At 44.3% G+C, this 17,338-nt stretch overlaps 1 long non-coding RNA gene across 1 annotated transcript in view; it reads left to right on the top strand.

Annotated features, from left to right (window-relative positions):
* Positions 1-17,338, top strand: part of LOC140215947 (uncharacterized) — a 521,743-nt gene that overhangs the window by 212,585 nt on the left and 291,820 nt on the right. The window lies entirely within an intron of this gene.

Raw genomic sequence — 17,338 nt, 5'->3', positions numbered from 1 at the left:
CCCAGTGCTTGAGTCCCTCGAATAGAGCCATGGCCAACCATCGCCCATCGTTTTGAGAAGTCAAGGCAGCGTCAATCACACAGTGGAACGCAAGAGGACTAAAATCACGCCTTTAAGACTTACGTCACATCGCTCAGGTCTCTCCTCAAATCCACTTACGTCACTATATATACATACACACACACACACACATATATATATATATATATATATATATATATATATATATATATATATATATATATATATATATATATATATATATATATATACCGTCAGAAAACCAGTCCGATTATCGGGATGCGAAGCTGTTATATCCGCAACAACTGATGCATGCAGCAAAGTCAGCGTTATTATTCGTCAAGAACTGTCGTATATTCGCCAGCCGATTCCGCCTCATAATAAGAATCAATACGTTTGCCTAATAATTAAAAAGGGCAAACTCATGTTTACATTTGTAGGCGTTTATATATCGCCTTCAAGTATTTTTGATCCCAAACGATTAACGAACATCTTGTCTGTGTGCCCTGCTCCATATGTCATCATCGGAGATTTTAATGCGCACCATATAGCATGGGGAAGCACAAGGACAAATGCAAGAGGGCAAAGACTTGCAAACTTCGCCCACAACCAATGCCTTTCACTCCTGAATGACGGCAGCTAACGTTTATACGAGGCGGGAATAATGGCAGCTGTCTTGACCTAGCTTTCGACTCCAGCTCTTTCACAAGATATGTTAAATGGTTTCCGGATATCGAGACACACGGGAGTGATCCCATTCCCACGTACCTTGTCACCAAAGGGATGTCCAGACCCATCCCACGGAACACCATTCGATTAATTGATTGGACCAATTTTACTTCCACCATGGTAGGTGCTTGTCGAGAGGGCTTGACCTCTGGATTAGAGGAAACAATCAAGTCTGCAATGCTACACGCCGCGCCCACGGTCATGGTTTCGTCGAAGCACACGGGATTGAATGTAGAGTTGGAGGGACTTCGTGCTTTCCGTCGTCGTGCGAAGTGGCGTTACCGGCGTACAAAATCCATCGAAGACCTTAGGACAGCCAGACGACTACAAAAGAAACTTCAACGTCGCATGGATAGATTGGCATCTCGACGTTGGACAAGGTTTTGCCAGTCACTAGACCCGCGAAAGCCACTTTCCCACATGTGGAGAACCATACGTGGTCTACGTTCCCTCCCTCAACAACGCTTCCCATTCAAAGCGCTGCCGCTCTTCCAGGGGCGGCTAGAGAGTGATGTTGCAGAAGACTTTTGTGCAAGGATTGCTGGCCAAGCAACCGGTCCAGGCTCTCCAGCGCTCAGTCACATCCCTGTTTCACGTGACTGCCGCATGGATCTTCCTTTCATAATGGAGGAACTAGAAGCGGCTTTTGCTCTATGCATCCATTCTTCATCCGCGGGACCAGATGGAATATCCTACCGCGCCTTGAACAACCTGAGCGATGGCTCACGGAGAGAACTGTTACATCTCTACAAGTTATCTTGGCAGGATGGCATGGTTCCCGAAGAATGGAAGACAATCCGCTGGGTCCCTCTCCTGAAGCAAGGCAAGTCTCCACTTGAACTCACCTCATACCGCCCAATAGCGCTGGCCAGCAGTGTGGGAAAGATAATGGAAAAGCTGATCCTTGCCCGCTTAGAGTGGTACCTGGAACACTACAACATGTTACCAAATTGCATGGCTGGTTTTCGTCGAGATCGCTCTTCAGTAGACAGCGTTGTTGATCTCGCTATGTACGTCTAGCATCAAAAGTCACGCAACAGATTATCTGCAGCTTTATTTTTGGATGTCAAGGGGGCGTACGATAACGTATCTCACGAGGCTATCTTCGATGATCTTGAGATGGTTGGCCTAGGTGGTCGAGTTTTCCAATGAATTTCTCATTACCTTTTTATGAGATCGTTCTTTGTGTGTACTGGTGATAGTAAAACCGCACGACACTACACGTACCGAGGGGTTCCTCAAGGCGGTGTACTAAACATTACCCTATTCAACATCACGCTCATTGGTCTCGTTATCATCTGCCAGCAGCGATCAAGATATCAATGTACGCAGACGACATATGTATATGAACCTCGGGTGTGACACGTCCTCAGATACGTGCAAGACTTCAAAAAGCTGCTACTCTAACAGCTATATACCTCCGCAACCAAGGTGTTGAAATCTCGTCAGACAAATGTGCACTGATGGCGTTCACTCGCAAACCAATGAGGCCCTACGCCATCTCGATAAATGGCCAGATAATTTCTTATGGGAAGACTCACAAATTTCTTGGCATAATCATTGACAAAGATCTCTCATGGAGCCCGCACGTGACCTACTTGAAACAGCGTCTGACAGTAATGTCCCAACTTTTCAAGTTTCTGGGCGGGAAGACTTGGGGAATGTCAGTGCATGCAATGTTGGAATTGTACAGGGCTCTTTTTCTGGGCTTCTTGAGATACAGTTGGCCCGTACTGACCAACACTTTCCAGACAAATCTTCGTGCTCTACAGGCTATTCAAGCTCAGGATCTCAGGGTTTGTTTTGGTTTGCCAAAATGCACATCGACAGCAGCGACTATTGCGATTGCCCGGGACTAACCTATACAAACGCACATTGCGGTGTAAGTGTTGAGAGCGCACATTAGGCACGTTGCCCGTGCCCGTTTCCACCATCTGGTAACACTACCGTCAGAAAGGCCGCAGGCATCATTTTGTACTACGATATCGGAGTATTACACCTGCCTCCCATCTGGCTGCACCTCCGCAACTAAGCCATCGATTCCTCTGTGGTGTTTGGCTCTACCCGCAGTGCACCTCACCGTACCAGGAATCAGGAAAAAATTAGAGCTGTCATCACCTGCTCTTAAACAACTAACTCTGCTCCTTTTGCACGAGAGGTACGCCGAACGCGTACATATTTATACTGATGGATCAGCAACTCTTCAGTGTTCCTCTGGAGCCGTGGTCTTCCCAGCGAAAGCCACCACCATCAGTTTCAAGACATGTCACCTAACGACACCGATGGCTGCGGAACTTGCAGCTCTTCGCGCTGCACTTCGTTTCGTCAGCCAAGAACAACCTCGAAGATGGTTAATATTTAGTGACTCAAAGGCAGCACTGCAATCTTTGCTATCAGCCCTGCGGCACAGACCACACGAACAACTGGTATTTAAGATTAGAGAACTAATCCATACCTTGACTGAGAAAAGACACCAGGTGACATTTCAGTGGCTTCCAAGTCACTGCGGAGTCATAGAGAACGAACACGCCGATAACGATGCTCGATCGGCTCTTCAAGGGGACGAAGAGGAGCCGATACCGTTATCAAGGACAGATGCCGCTAGAAAACTTCGAATGCTCAGCCGTGATATCAAGTTCTCCTTGGGGAACCCAGGAAGCTTTCAAAACAACCGACTACAGAATCTTGACTGCTCTCTACGCCTTTGCATTCCAGCTGAACTCTGCCGTCTTGAAGCTGCCCTGCTTTGTCGAATATGGGTAGGGGTGGCTTTCACCAAGTCTTTTGCTTTCCGAAGCGCATGGGCCGAAGACACCTCGTGTGATGACTGTGGTAACGAGGAGACTCTTCAACACCTTTGTCACTGTCCTCCTTACAATTTACAGAGACGATCACTTGCAATCGCGCTGGCGCGCTTTGAACGAAGACCTCTCACAGAGGAACTTATTTTAAAATGCCGCCATCACAAGCCATCGCAGCAGAGGGTGACGAGAGCACTGTTGCGGTTTTTGAGGGCGACAGAATTGGACAAGCGGCTGTAGCCTGAACAGATGTTTATGGTGCTGCAAGTGCTACTGTGCTGTGCGGTGGTAGTATGCGGCGACAATGACCGACTGTGATTTTATGTCTACGCTCCTTTCTTTATCTCTACTTTGTTATCTCTCTACCTCCCCCTGCCCTCTCTCCCCAGCGTAGGGTAGCAAACCGGATCTTCCCTCTGGTTAACCTCCCTGCTTTTCCCCTTTCCTCTGTCTCTCTCTCTCTCTCTCTCTCTTGCAAAACACAAGTGTAAATAGAAAAAAAGGCCCTTGTGGCCGCAGAGGAAGAAGTGCTTTGTTGCAGGTTTGGCAAAATGCCATTTAACATATCCGCTGCTGCTGTAAGCAGAACACTGCTTTCGCGCTTATCTCCTGCCCTTGAATGCAGAAAGAAAATGTCCCGAACAAACATTGTAGCCCCATTGCAATAATAACAGTCCGGGCGTTCCCTTTTTTAACTGTACTAGGTCACGAAAAGCGTGCCATGTAAACATGTGACCATGTTTTGATTTTATTGAATAGCGAGATTATATTTATTCTATAGTAGGGCATGGATTCATCAGTAAATACTGGCCGTGTTTGCCGCAAGTGCTACGCAGCGAAAAAATACAGAGTGTCAAACGGATGCAGGAGAAAAAAACCTACAAAAACTTATCATCACACGTTATGAACTTGTTACGAAAAATTAAGATCAGATGTAGGACGGCAAAAAAAGGAAGCTACATGAAGCTACAGCTATAGCCTGGCTCATGAATGGAAATTTTCGCCCCAAGTACGAGTGATACGATTCTTCATCTTGTGCAGGCAGAGAAGTTGAAGCGTATAAAGTTATACGCGACGGCTAAAGCTTCTCGTTCACAAATTCTCTTGAGAATCAATGACAGCTCGTGCAACAACAGCAATGGGTTGTTTTATTAGGCTTTGGGAAAGAATGATCGCGAAATTACTTAAAATGATGCATCTTAGCGCAAAAACTCGAAAAAAAGAAAACAGTGAGAGGTGAAATGAAAGGAATGAAGAGCGCTACGGTCCACTGTATAAGAAACGTACTTGAGGATAGCTTCTTCTTGGGCGAGTTGGTGTTTTCTTAACATGAAGCTTTCTGGCGCAAAACAAACTCGAAAAAAGGAAAAAAAAACCCTAAATTATACACGCAGTAAACAGCGCTAAACAACGGGACAATGAGAGGGACACGGAAACAGCGCTGTTCCTCTATTTGTCCTGTTGTTTAGCGCTGTTGACTGCTCGTAATCATAAACCGAACAGCCCAAATGCCTACTATTCTGCAACCTAAAGAAGATGCTAAAGAAACATAATCTCAAGTAAACACCAAGTCGCCCAAGAAGTTATCCTCAATTACATTTCTTTTACAATGGGCTGTAGCGCTTGTCTTTCCATTCCGTTCGCGTCTCACTGTTCCTTTTTCGAGTTTTTTTCGCTAAACGTCATCATGTTAAGTAAACACCAACTCGCCCAAGAAGAACTTATCATCAAGAAGTTAGCTTCGCAATTCCTTACACGGGTAACAAAAATTTTTATAAGTTTCTAACTAGTACTATCCAATTTCTATTTTTTCTACAAGGACGCAGGTGATCACCATTCGAGATGGCCCGATTTATCGGAATAATATTAGCGATGTGGTAAAATTAAAAAAAAATGACGCCATTGCTAGTTACCCATCAGTTCTCTTCTTGGTGTAGTAGGGCGTTCTCAATTTGATTAACGAGCAGATTTGCTTCTTCCTTACTTTACATACTCTGCTGATAAGCAATATCGATTCGTGCCGGAATACTGCATTGCTTGCTCTTCGCTTCCGTAACCTGTGGCGCTTTACCTGTGCAAATCAAGGAGATTAGCTCAACTTTTCATGATGCATATATATAAACTTGAGTGACATGGACTTCAAAGCTTGTATCACATATAGCTGTTGTAGCTATTAAAGAATATTAGCCTTCGTAAAAGTGAATCTTAGTGACCACTGTTTCCTCAGAATTTAAGAAATAAAGCACTTTGGCCTATCTTCTCTCTTTCTTTTTTTTTTTCTCTTTCATACCGTAAATGTTTTCAAGATACAAGCGAACGAACCAGCCCGGTTGTACATTCTGCTACACTATAAGAAAGAAGGCACACAAAGTATTGTTTCAAAGTAGGATTCAGTTTCCATATACATTTAAAGACGTACTGGAGTTTTGCTGCGTACCTGTAAACCTAACTGCACACTTCTATTAATATGAAGTTGTAGACGTGCAACTACATGCAAGTGATCTATGCGGCTTGATATATGTCACTTTGCAGGAATGTAATATTCGAATGAGCCGGTGTGACTAAAATATGAACGTAAATTTTTCGTTACAAGATTGTATGTAAAACTTTTCGAATTCCATAAAAGTGGGAGCTTAACTTTGACGATTCGGTGTTTGCAATTATGCCATCTCATTTTCCGGCTCTTGCTCATAAGGGATAGCGATTCATGGTATGGCTGCTATTGCCTGCCTTTATTTTGAAGTATTGTTTTATGGTAATTGTGTCAAAATAAGCCGTGTTGCCTATGGTGGCACAAAAACAAAACAAACAAAAATAAAATAACAACAAACTTCGATGTGATTAAGAGGTGTGTCGTAGTGGAGGGCTCCAGACTGGAAATAAAAAATAATAGACATGGGAACTGCTTGCATTGCCGTTGCAACCGTAAGAACCAGCAGAGGAACAAGACTACTAGCTTTACCGCGATAGAAATTACATGGACACTCCAGGCGAACTTCTGAAGCCGTCGTCGCCGTCACAGTGATGTTCCGCATGAAGTCCAAGTGCCATAATATCGTGGCGACGCGCTGCATGCTGTAGTTGCGAGCGAAAGTGCCCGAGGTTGAGCGGACAGGGATGGTACCTCAGTCTCAGGCATGCAAAGTAGGAAGGCTGGGAAGAATCTCGCCGTCTTCCATCGCGAGCAAGACAGCAGGTGGGGAGAGGGGGGGGGGCAGGGTCTCCCTACTTAGGCGGCGGCTGCGCACGGCACGGCTTAGAGTGGCAGCGCGGGCCCTACCTCGACAGTGATCTGCAATGGGTACAGAGTCCATGGGCTCCAAGGGCTGATGATTTCCACCACCACCACCAACTACAATTGAGCCAGCAACACATGCGTACTTCATAACTTTGCGTACATGTTGTGGTACATTGCCTCGCATATGGACTTGTAATTCCTTAGTAGAGGAATGAGATGGAATTTGGTAGTACATATTTTTACAATGCCTCTGATAATCACGGTTCGGATAACCACGGCGTATAGTTTCGGTACTTAAAGCCACGTTAATGAATTACGGCTTTCGCAACCGATCTACAGTCAGATACGGACAGACCTCTTTTCCTATCCACCTCGTTTGTCAAGAAAACCGCATAAAGCGAATACGTCGTGCTCGTGAATGATAACCTAGCACTCGTACTGGTACTTCGGCATAATCAATCAATGGAAGCATGACACTGTCTTCTTCACTTTTCGTGTCCTTTGCCACCCCTTTGTCATAGTCCATTTTCTGCTCGTGTTTGATAACCTCTCTGTTTCCTTGAGCTCCATAACAAATACCAGGATAAAGAAAGAAAACGTTTGGTGATCTGTCTTCATATATGGCCGTGTTCGGTTTTAGTGGCTGTCCCGGAGTTTTAGGATAGGCAATCAATTTTTTGCTGCAAATTGTGCTTCTGGGAATCATGTAAAATGTACCTCCAATGGTGTTTGTAGAAAAGTCCAAGTTGTCTCTTTCTGATTCTCCAAAGATTCAGAAAAAGGGCACCAAAGAGTCAAAATAAAAAAGTAGAATCTTGTAATAACGCAAATTCGACAGCACTGCAGAAAGAATGTAAAATTTAAAATACGGTAAGTGGAAACTCTTTTCTGCGTTCCGTCGTTGTTTTAAAGGTTGCTGTTAAACTGCGATTTATATCAACATCCTTTTTGTCAGATACCGGCGTTATGAATGGCGACATGTGAGAAAACGTTTAACTTCAAAAGCAATTTCTGACCGCAGCCAGTAAAACCAGAGAACGCCATTTTGTTGATGGGCACTAGTACAAGATGGAAGCTCAGCTTATCGGGCTGGGTATCCAGTGTGTGAAAATATTCATTTTTTTCTTAGATGTGGTGATCTGAAAGCTTTTAACGACGAGTATTCATACAAGGCTACCAAACACAAATCTTTAAATAAATGGCATTCGAGAAACAGAAATAGGTTCTAGGAACAACGCTAGAGTAACAATAAAGTAACAAGGCTAGAGATGTAATAGTATATGATAGTGATTACGCACTGCATTATGCTTTATTACCAAGGCGGTCAATTTCTGCTATTACGAGCGTCAGCCTTGTACCAAGAGCGAAGGCTCGTATGTCAGTGAATCTCTCCAGCGGTAACAGCATGCAAGGAGTAGAACGCTCATTTGAATGCTCAATCTGGAAACAAAAGTAATAAATCAGGGGGCCTTCACTTCACGCGCTTCTCAACGACCGCAGCTTACTAATAAATTCCCACAAGATTTCGCAACTTTTGCAATGCCTCAGATCATGACCCTTCAACTGCGCCTTTTCGTGTGATGCCACCAATGGAGAAGCAAGGTGGCGTCGCTACAGCATCAACGAACGTGTAGAGCAGAACGTCAATTGTTTGGTTGAGCACTGTCGGCGAAGCACTGAGAAGGAAAGAATTTCCGCCCTATTACATTTAGATCCGATCTAAGCAGACTCTTTAGAAGCCTGCGAAACATGCGTTCAGTGGCAAGCATAAAATCGGAAAGTGAAAACCCCACAGTAAGCAGAAGACGTGTTTTTTAAATTATTGTTTCTCCTTGGAATTATTGTTCTTCGACATCAGAACAAATATTTGTGTTTCTGGAGCTCATAAGTGTAGGCGCATGGGCGGTCAGGTTAACAACAACATTTATTGACGGTAAAAAAGCAATAGGTGCAAAACAGCGGTGTCACGTAGATGTCACGCGATAAGACGCTGTTGTGACGTGAGCTATTACGTTGGTTCAATCAGCCCTGCTGCATTACCGAAGTAATCGGTCAAACCTGCCACGTCATGACTGATAGGCGATACTACTGTAAGCGAAAAATACAACAAAAGCTCTAATTAGGTTGATGATAGCATATAGATATTGTGTATCGAGTGGCTTGAGTACTGCCAGCGTACTCTATGCCAGCGTACTGGCATAGAAGCCAGTACACTGGCTTCTATGCAAAGCGACATGCGCATGTAATCATCATTAGTGACATGAGTGTTGGTGCGTCAAGCATCAGAGCGTTGCAAAATTCGGCCTAGTATCCATCAACTGTGCACTACAATATCTAATAAAACGAGTTGAGTTCGATTGTGTACACTAAGGCTTTCCCAGCGTAAATTTTTTTATCGAAGTTACCTCACAGGAGAGCTGACCACTTTTGCGAATGTCACAGTCGAGTAGCCAGTAAACAGTTTCCCTTCACGGCCAGCTGTAGTTTCTCAGAAGGTCCTATGGTTTCGTTTTTATCCTGTGGTTGCTTAGTGATGTATGATTGTATAAGTTTCACCAGTAATTCCTTGCGGCGTCTTGATAGCTATCCTTGTTCATTATTATGTTCATTATGTAGGTTTCGTAGCAGCTGCACTAAAGTTTTTGTGCAGCCCCTCATACAATCCAGTCTAGTCGTATTACATGAGATGTGGGGATAAGTTTGGCCAGTCACTGTGCGTAGAATTTTTAATAGAGCACATTGCCAAGGTGACTTGAAAGACATGCACTATGTGTAATGTTTATGCACACCAGCAAGGTATTTATTATTCTTAACAGAATTTCCCAACAATTGATCCTCGCGAGCATCATAACTGCACTCCTTTAATTGATTACTCCAAAAAAGCTCACATCAGTTGAACGAGAAGTCGAAATTTAGTAGTCTGCACAAGAAATTATTTCGTTTTTACAGCGAAGCTGTGCATGGCTAGCCAATTCGTTCGTCCGTCCGTCTGTTGCCTGTACGCTGAAAACTTCTCCGGCGCAATCCCATGCGCGCGCGCAAAAAAAAAAAAAAAAAAAAGAGCAAGAAAGGCGCGCGATTGGCTGCGCCAGCAGTGATGTCCTTGCTCTGAGTAGCGCATCGTTGATGAGTACCGCATCTCTCCAAAAGAAGCACGGCAGTGCCGCAAGCCTTGGATGATATGCCCTCCCTCTCTCAGCTCTCTCTCGTCGCAAGCATGAAAAGTAATTGCCAGCTTTGCACTAAGGGCAAAGAATTGACTGCGATAGCAAAGTTTAGCGTTGCGCTTGAACTCCTCGGATGGTGTTCTAAATGCACCTGGGTGAGACAGGTTGGGGTCATGCAGCAGCCAAGGCAACTCCTAGTGGGTAGAGGGAACAGCGCCCTGGCAGGTACCAGGCGTCTTAGAACGCTACTGGCCTGAGGAGCATCACCAGGGGTGTTATAGGCTGCGCACCTCGATGATGCACGGGATGAGACGGGCGGGAAATCGTTGGCTTTAGACAGCGCCCGATGCATTATTCGATAACGTTGACTTGAAGTCTACTACCCGACCCTCTCAGAGCTGTGTGTACACACAGAAGCTCAGTGGGAATGACGGTGCACCAACAGTGGCGTGCGCGCAACGCTTATGCAAGCAGCAGAAGGCAGAAGGCTGCCCTGCCTCACTTAGCTCCACCACTGAAGCGATGTGTATACAGGTTGTCCCAATTAACTTTCGCCAGAGTTAAAAAACATGCGAATGCCACGTAGCTGAAGAGAGCCAAGGTAATGTTGTTTGATATCGCTTAAGAATACTCAGGTTATGTTTTTTTTAATTCTGCAAAATTACGTAATTAGTCCTAATTAGTTAATCAACTCCTCAAATATTATAATTAGATGAAAAGTGTCAATGAGAAAATTGTAGAGCAACATGAAAAACTTCCGATACAGCTTTTTGTTGCTCAATACGTGTTATAGAAAAGTCTTCTTTTTTTTTCGAGCGTGGCAGAAGCCCGCGAATACACGCAAAGTGAATCGAGCGGCCAGTCGCGCGGCAGTTTATTCGCCCAATCCCACAGGTGCCAAAAGAAACAAAAAAAGTACTTTTGCATTAACTTTCCGAGTTGTAGAGGTAAGGTTTCCGTTTTAAAAAAGAAGTGTTTAGTATTGGTTCACGCAGAGTTCACGCAGTGTTAGGGAGGAAACGATAACACATACAAATTAAAAGTGATCACCCATAAAGTTTTCGTCTACGGTGGAGCTACGTGCAGCGCTCGCTGCTCTTCAGGACTTGCTCTGTTTGTTGCTAAACACCAGCACCAAACTACGTGACCGACTATTGGAAAAATCCAAAACGCTGCCGGCGATGACCTCAGAAACTGACGTCTCTTACAGCAACTGTTTTGGTCAGACTTCACTACCACTCGCAATACGGTAACGTCTTGTTACTCTATGAAAACAAGAGAAATATATTTCCCCAACGGAAGCTGTCACTATAATACCTGCCCGAGGGTAGCCAATAACAAGACTTATTCCAAGCGACCATAGGTGTCGTCGCCTTTTGAAATACTGCCTCCGGTGTTATTGGAAATGGAGTATCGTGGCCAGTTGCGCCAGCTTCAGTGAAAATATTGACTTAGTCGCCACAGAAGATGCCGTATGAACCCCAGAGCTTCACACGCAACTTCTCAGCTAAAGAGAGGGAGCTTGTAGAGAGCCGTACGTTGTGCAAGACACTGAAATAAGTGCCAAAAAGCAAGAACACACCGGCTATCAGCATGTGTCGTCGTATCTGTGGCCGGAAGCACTATCATGGAATGATCAAGTTCTGGTCGCTCTGAGTTACACATCCAGGACCGAACAGGTTAATGCAGGCGCTCTCGTGCCTTAGGGGTTATTGCTTGAAATGTTCCACCAGCATGATATCAATTAAGAAAAGGCGTCCTGAGGGAAAATATATTAAGTTTCTAAATAAATAAAGCTGTTATGTATAACAACATTTTCTCCTAATTTAGTACTGAGGCGTGCCTGAAGATAACGAGAACCCAGGTGCAACAATATTGATGTAAATTGGATAACTGAAATTCAGCACTTTAATGCGAGCAGCGCTGCCACTTCACGCTCGATGCAGCTGAAGCTCTCCGGACTTGTCTGCATATTGCGCAAGAGTGGAGAACTGGACCAGTCAGATTATGTTATTAATGTTAATAATAATCATGTAATAATAACATGCGAACAAAGAAAAGCCCGAACGAATAGACTGCTGCCTTTCAACTTACGGTTTACTTATTTTTTCAAGTCAGAGGCTGATCAGTACTAGCATACAGGCGCCCTCAATAAAGCCCCGTTCCTTTATGGTGAGATTGCATTGGCCATCTGGCGGTTACTATAATGTTATACCGGGTGAACATTTAACAAAAAAATGTGCACCTGTAGCTCCCATTTCTTAAGTTCCAAGCCGTGTGGAATTTCGGACATTTAAACATGTTTTCTTTGAACATGCGGATCGTAGTCTTCAAACGCGCAAGTGAGTAAGTACCCTTGCATGTGGCCAAAAGCCATGAACGCATTTGAAGGCATCAACTTCATCTATAAGAGAATTCGTTCTGATATCGCAGCATGCACACAAGCACACACACAACACACAAGCATTACCTTTGCCTTGTTTCCTCGTTTGTTGTGTGCCCGCGGCAATATTATAATGAATAGCTACCAACTCTCCAACTTTCAGCACTTTTACAAGAAAATTGCAGAAATCCCTGTCTTTTATTACATGATATTTAAGACATGTTGATGCCCTTGAACCGTTCCGGTTACTTCTTTTTTGTGGAACGCATATATATAACAAAAAAAAAAGAGCAAGCTGTCGCTGAACAAAAGGACGCTAAGGACAACACAAAAAGATCATACTTGAAATATTGTGATATAAATCTACTAAACAGGGGTCTCAATAGGTCCCATAAAACACAGTAAAGTACAGCTTACATTGCTATATTAAAGGTCGCTCACATGTCCCAGCATAGCGATCACATAAAGCACATTAGAGTCTAATGTGAGGTTAGCCAAATGCACAAAACACCACTGAGAAAGGACGTCACAAAACACACTGAAGTGGAAAATCTGCTCAAAAAAGAGGCCGCACAGCTAAAATGCAATAAAACATAAATTTTCAGAGATACACTGCGAAGCCAGAGAACAAGAGGACACAGAATGACACGAATTAATGCGCTGAATCAAATGAACACGAAATTATGGTCGAACCAAACACAGACAGCATATGCTTTTGGTAAAAAGTGAATATAATAATTGCCAACCATATTACTTTCTCGTAGAAATCTCTGGAGCACACAAGACAGCGCTTCACTGACATCTCAACCATTGGGATAGGGCGCAGCTTTAGAGCTCAGCAGTTCGTGCTGGGTCTGGTTCGCCACGCGGACTCCGAAAGTGGTATCTTCTGTGGAGGTACTTCAGAGGGCAAGTATTAGCATAGATGATGATGAAAATGGTTCGCACACCACGTGGAAGACGTTGATTTTTAGAATACAGCGCCCTTATTTGAGAAGCAACAAAGCCAAGTGCGCTCTGAGAAAATGCCGCTGTAATAGTAAGACACGTTAACAGCGGAAGAAATTGCTCAAGTCTTCTAATATTTGCTAGAAATTTTTGGCTAAAAAAATGAATTATTTTACGAAACTATAATAAAATGTTTGTCTACTGCTGTGCTGGAGTTAGGGTGCCAATGTGGAAAAACAATTGTGTGTGTGTGTGTGTGTGTGTGTGTGTGTGTGTGTGTGTGTGTGTGTGTGTGTGTGTGTGTGTGTGTGTGTGTGTGTGTGTGGGCACGTTTGTGCATCTGCTAAATTTTCTTCCCATTTGACAAACTTAGAGAGATGTGAAAAAGAGAAATTGATTAGTGTGCTCCGACTTTATGTGTATTTTAATATGGTGTTTAAATTCTCTACCAGTTCTGTTTTTGTTTTTTGTCGGCTACTTACTTCTTGTTCCTGCCGTGGCTCTGATTTATACGGCTTCATCGAAATGCCCAGGAGCCCGGCTATAAAAATCACTGCATTGAAAACGTGAGCAAATGCATGGCCAGCGAAGAGCGCGTTATCGAAAAGCGCGCTATCGGTGGGCGCATTTGCCAGCGAAAGTTTTGCGCAAGTTGCGACTCAGAGAAGTTTGCACGGGTTTCGTAGGTAAGCAGTACGATGGCCGCACGGCAAGCAGCATGCTCCTCCCGTGTCTCCTGAATAATTGGAGATTTCCATGCTGGGCACGTGTGGCAGAGAGAACGGAAAATAATCGTCCCTCTCTTGTCTGCTTTCTAGCTCTCATTAACTAACTAAACAATCTGCCAAACTCATTCGATGCCGGTATGGACTCCATGCTTCTTTCGTAATCAGTTTAGCTTCCTGTGTCTGCGTAGATGCTAGACACGGCACATGTCGATGCAGCCATAGCTTCACGCCATGTGAGTTCTGACCTCGAGGGTCGAAGGCTTTATGTGGTCCTCCACCGGCAAGGCCCATTTCCACCACTGATTGAGTGCCTCCTGACGCAACAGCCGCATAATTCGCGCCAGTATGCTTACCATTGTGCACATGGGGACACGTCCGTCTAGAGGTAACTGAATGCTGCGATCAGGAAATTGTGTTGCGTAGTAAACTCCCACGCAGCACTGCTTACCGCAGTCTAGAAGCGATGCTGTGCTTCTTCAGTGCAAAGGCTGCCAGTACGCGATTTACGCTCTGCAGAGCGCTCCGACTGATCGAAAAGGAACTTGCGTGTCCGGACGTCCCGCCCGACGCGTGATAACATTTCAAATCGCTTTATTTTCGCTGACCGGCCGAAGCATGCGTTGTTTGAACCATCCGAGTGCAAAAATAAATTAAAAGCGTGCTGACGCGAGCAATATGTGATCGGGAACCCTGAATTAATTTTGAGCAAGCATTATTCGTAATGCGTGAATTCGAATTGATCATGCTAATGGAAAAAAGAAAGCTTAGCCGTTGACATTTTAGTTTAATTGAGTACTTCTCTGCAGGGTATTTGCGTTTATCCAGTACATCCTCTTGGAAGCAATTCGGGGCGCACCATTCCTATCGCTGGAACGAGTGGCTTGAGGTAGAGCGGAAGTAGGTGGTGTTCCCATGCTGAGGGATACACCTAAATGGTAGATACATTAATGATGAGAACCATATACGGGAGCCGACGGAAAAACTAAACAAAATAAACCGGTAGAGATGCCGCTGCCATGATGCTCATGGAAACTTGTGATTTGTGCATCTCCCACAACAAAATCCTGGAAAAAAGAAAATCAACTTAACCGTTGTTATGTGCAATTTCTTTTGTTCACGCATTTTCATGAGCACTGTACACACTACAAAATGAATACATAAAAACACGCTTACATATCTATCTTAATGCAGCAAGTGGTACTGTGTAAACATAATAAACATGAAAAATATTTGACGGAACAAGATATGCACAGCAGTACCCGCTCCCACTTATATGCAAGCTCAATACCCTATGCAACAAAAAAAAAAGTAAAAATTCCACACGCATTCTTGTGATGGCATCTGCTCTTCACATTGTTCATGCTCAAACGAGAATTTTCGCAAGAACAATGGGAAATACACAAGGAAATATGACACTGCCGTCACTATTTCTGTTTTGTTTTGTCTTTTTCTCATAGTTTAATGCAAGAGTAGATCAGACACCTCAAGCTAACTTCCAGTGCAATGCAGGGCTGTTGGTATGCTATAATTTCAAACACGTTGGGTGCACAAAAAATGCAGAAATTCAACTCCACAGCAGAAGTAGAGAGGGTTTACCAATCAGATGACAAGAGACAAGCGGCGCCATCAAGAATCATTGATAGAAGTCAAGAACTGAGAGGCAGTGAGAATCAAGACGTATCGCTTGACTGGTTTTCCAATGCTTCCAGGCCTGTTTTAACAGAAAAAAAAGCAACAGAGAATTAGCAACAAAAAAGAGACATCCAGACTACCATAACGCGCTTGTGATTGTCATGATGTCATGATGTCTTCTTTTTCTTCTTCGTGTTCTCAGACGCCGTTGACCGGCAGTGATCAGAAGACGTCCTAATGAGGTTATTCTATAGTACAGAGAAAAGATGTGAAGATATCGCATGAAACAGTGAGGCGAAGGGATCCCCGTTTTCCCCGAACCCCTTATACAGTTAAAAGGCGCGGCAGTACTCAAGTCAAGAGGTTGTTCAAGTCGCTCAGGCATCAAAAAAATGTGCGCACGCTCTTATCAAGTTTGGCCGTTCAGTTGAGTGGGCAAAAATTAACTCAGTAATGCTGTTTATGTACTGGACGCAACCCGTACTGATGAAATCTATTTGGCGGTTGACAGTGGCAGTGGCCAACAATTTTCTTCCCGGTTAGGCGTTTTCGTAACGTTCTCAGTGTCATAATCCGGTAGCCAATACTGTGTACATTAATCTATCGCCATCACTTCAGAAATGGTTTGTGTTACTAGATAGGTCATTCTATTGAGACAGCAGAAGGAAATTATTGCAGCAGATCGCAATCTTACCGCAAACACTTCTAGTGGTATAGCTATACACTGCGTAAGATGCGGCATGCAACTACCAAGTTGCTAAATGTTTTGTTTGCAAAGAATTATAACGTCATGATTACTTGTCACATTTGCTGGCGGTTTAACCTCTCCTGGCTTCAATCAAATTATAAACCTCTAGCTCCCAAGTTGTCTTGTAAAAGCATGTTTATAATATTTACCGTTTTTATTACCAGCAAGTCATTCCACAAATATTCTCCATCTAGAAGATATTGTTAGGCTGCATAAGTCAGATATAAAGATGTATTTACAATATTTAGAATAGAGACAACTATGCATAAGCAACATGGCTGTCAAGACGAATTCCACCTCTACACGTTAAAATCGTCTTCTGACTTACGCCACTCTTGGTTGCGCCGTAACATAACCCCCGTCAGTAAACGCGCCGTCTCAGTACTATCAGGGAAGTTAACTCGCGGCAAAGTAAGGCTTCAGCCGGGATACATGCAGAGCGTCCGTGGGGACACGTGAGTTCAGTAGAGCGATCTTGTAGTTGACATCGCCAAGCTGACGCAATATCGTTTATGGCCCTGTGTAGCGCGGTAGCAGCATTTCAGACAAGCCGACGCGATGACATGGTGTCCATTGGAAGACAACTGATCCAGTAGGAAATTGAACGTCCCCATGTCGACGGTCGTACCGGATCTTCTGCGCGGCCGGAGACTCAGGGAGTCGGGAGCCGGTAATCTGGCGTGCCGTGCGAGCCTGGGCGAAGACGTCTTCAGCGTATTCAGTGGGAGTGTTCGTCGAAGAAGGAAGCCGTGAGTCAAAGGGCAAAGAAGGGTGGGCGAACAGAAGGTAAAAGGGTGAAAAGGAGGTGGTCTCGTGACCGGACGAAATATAGGCGAAGTTAACGAAGGGTAACGTACTGTGGTCGTCGTATTTGTACATTTCTGTCAACGTGCGATTGAGCCACTCCATCAGTCCGTTTGTCTGCGGGTGGTAGGCGGTAGAA

This window comes from Dermacentor andersoni, chromosome 2 (assembly GCF_023375885.2).
Source record: "Dermacentor andersoni chromosome 2, qqDerAnde1_hic_scaffold, whole genome shotgun sequence".
Taxonomy (NCBI): domain Eukaryota; kingdom Metazoa; phylum Arthropoda; class Arachnida; order Ixodida; family Ixodidae; genus Dermacentor; species Dermacentor andersoni.
Note: the sequence above shows the minus strand (reverse complement) of the source record. Positions and strands in the feature narration are given on the sequence as shown.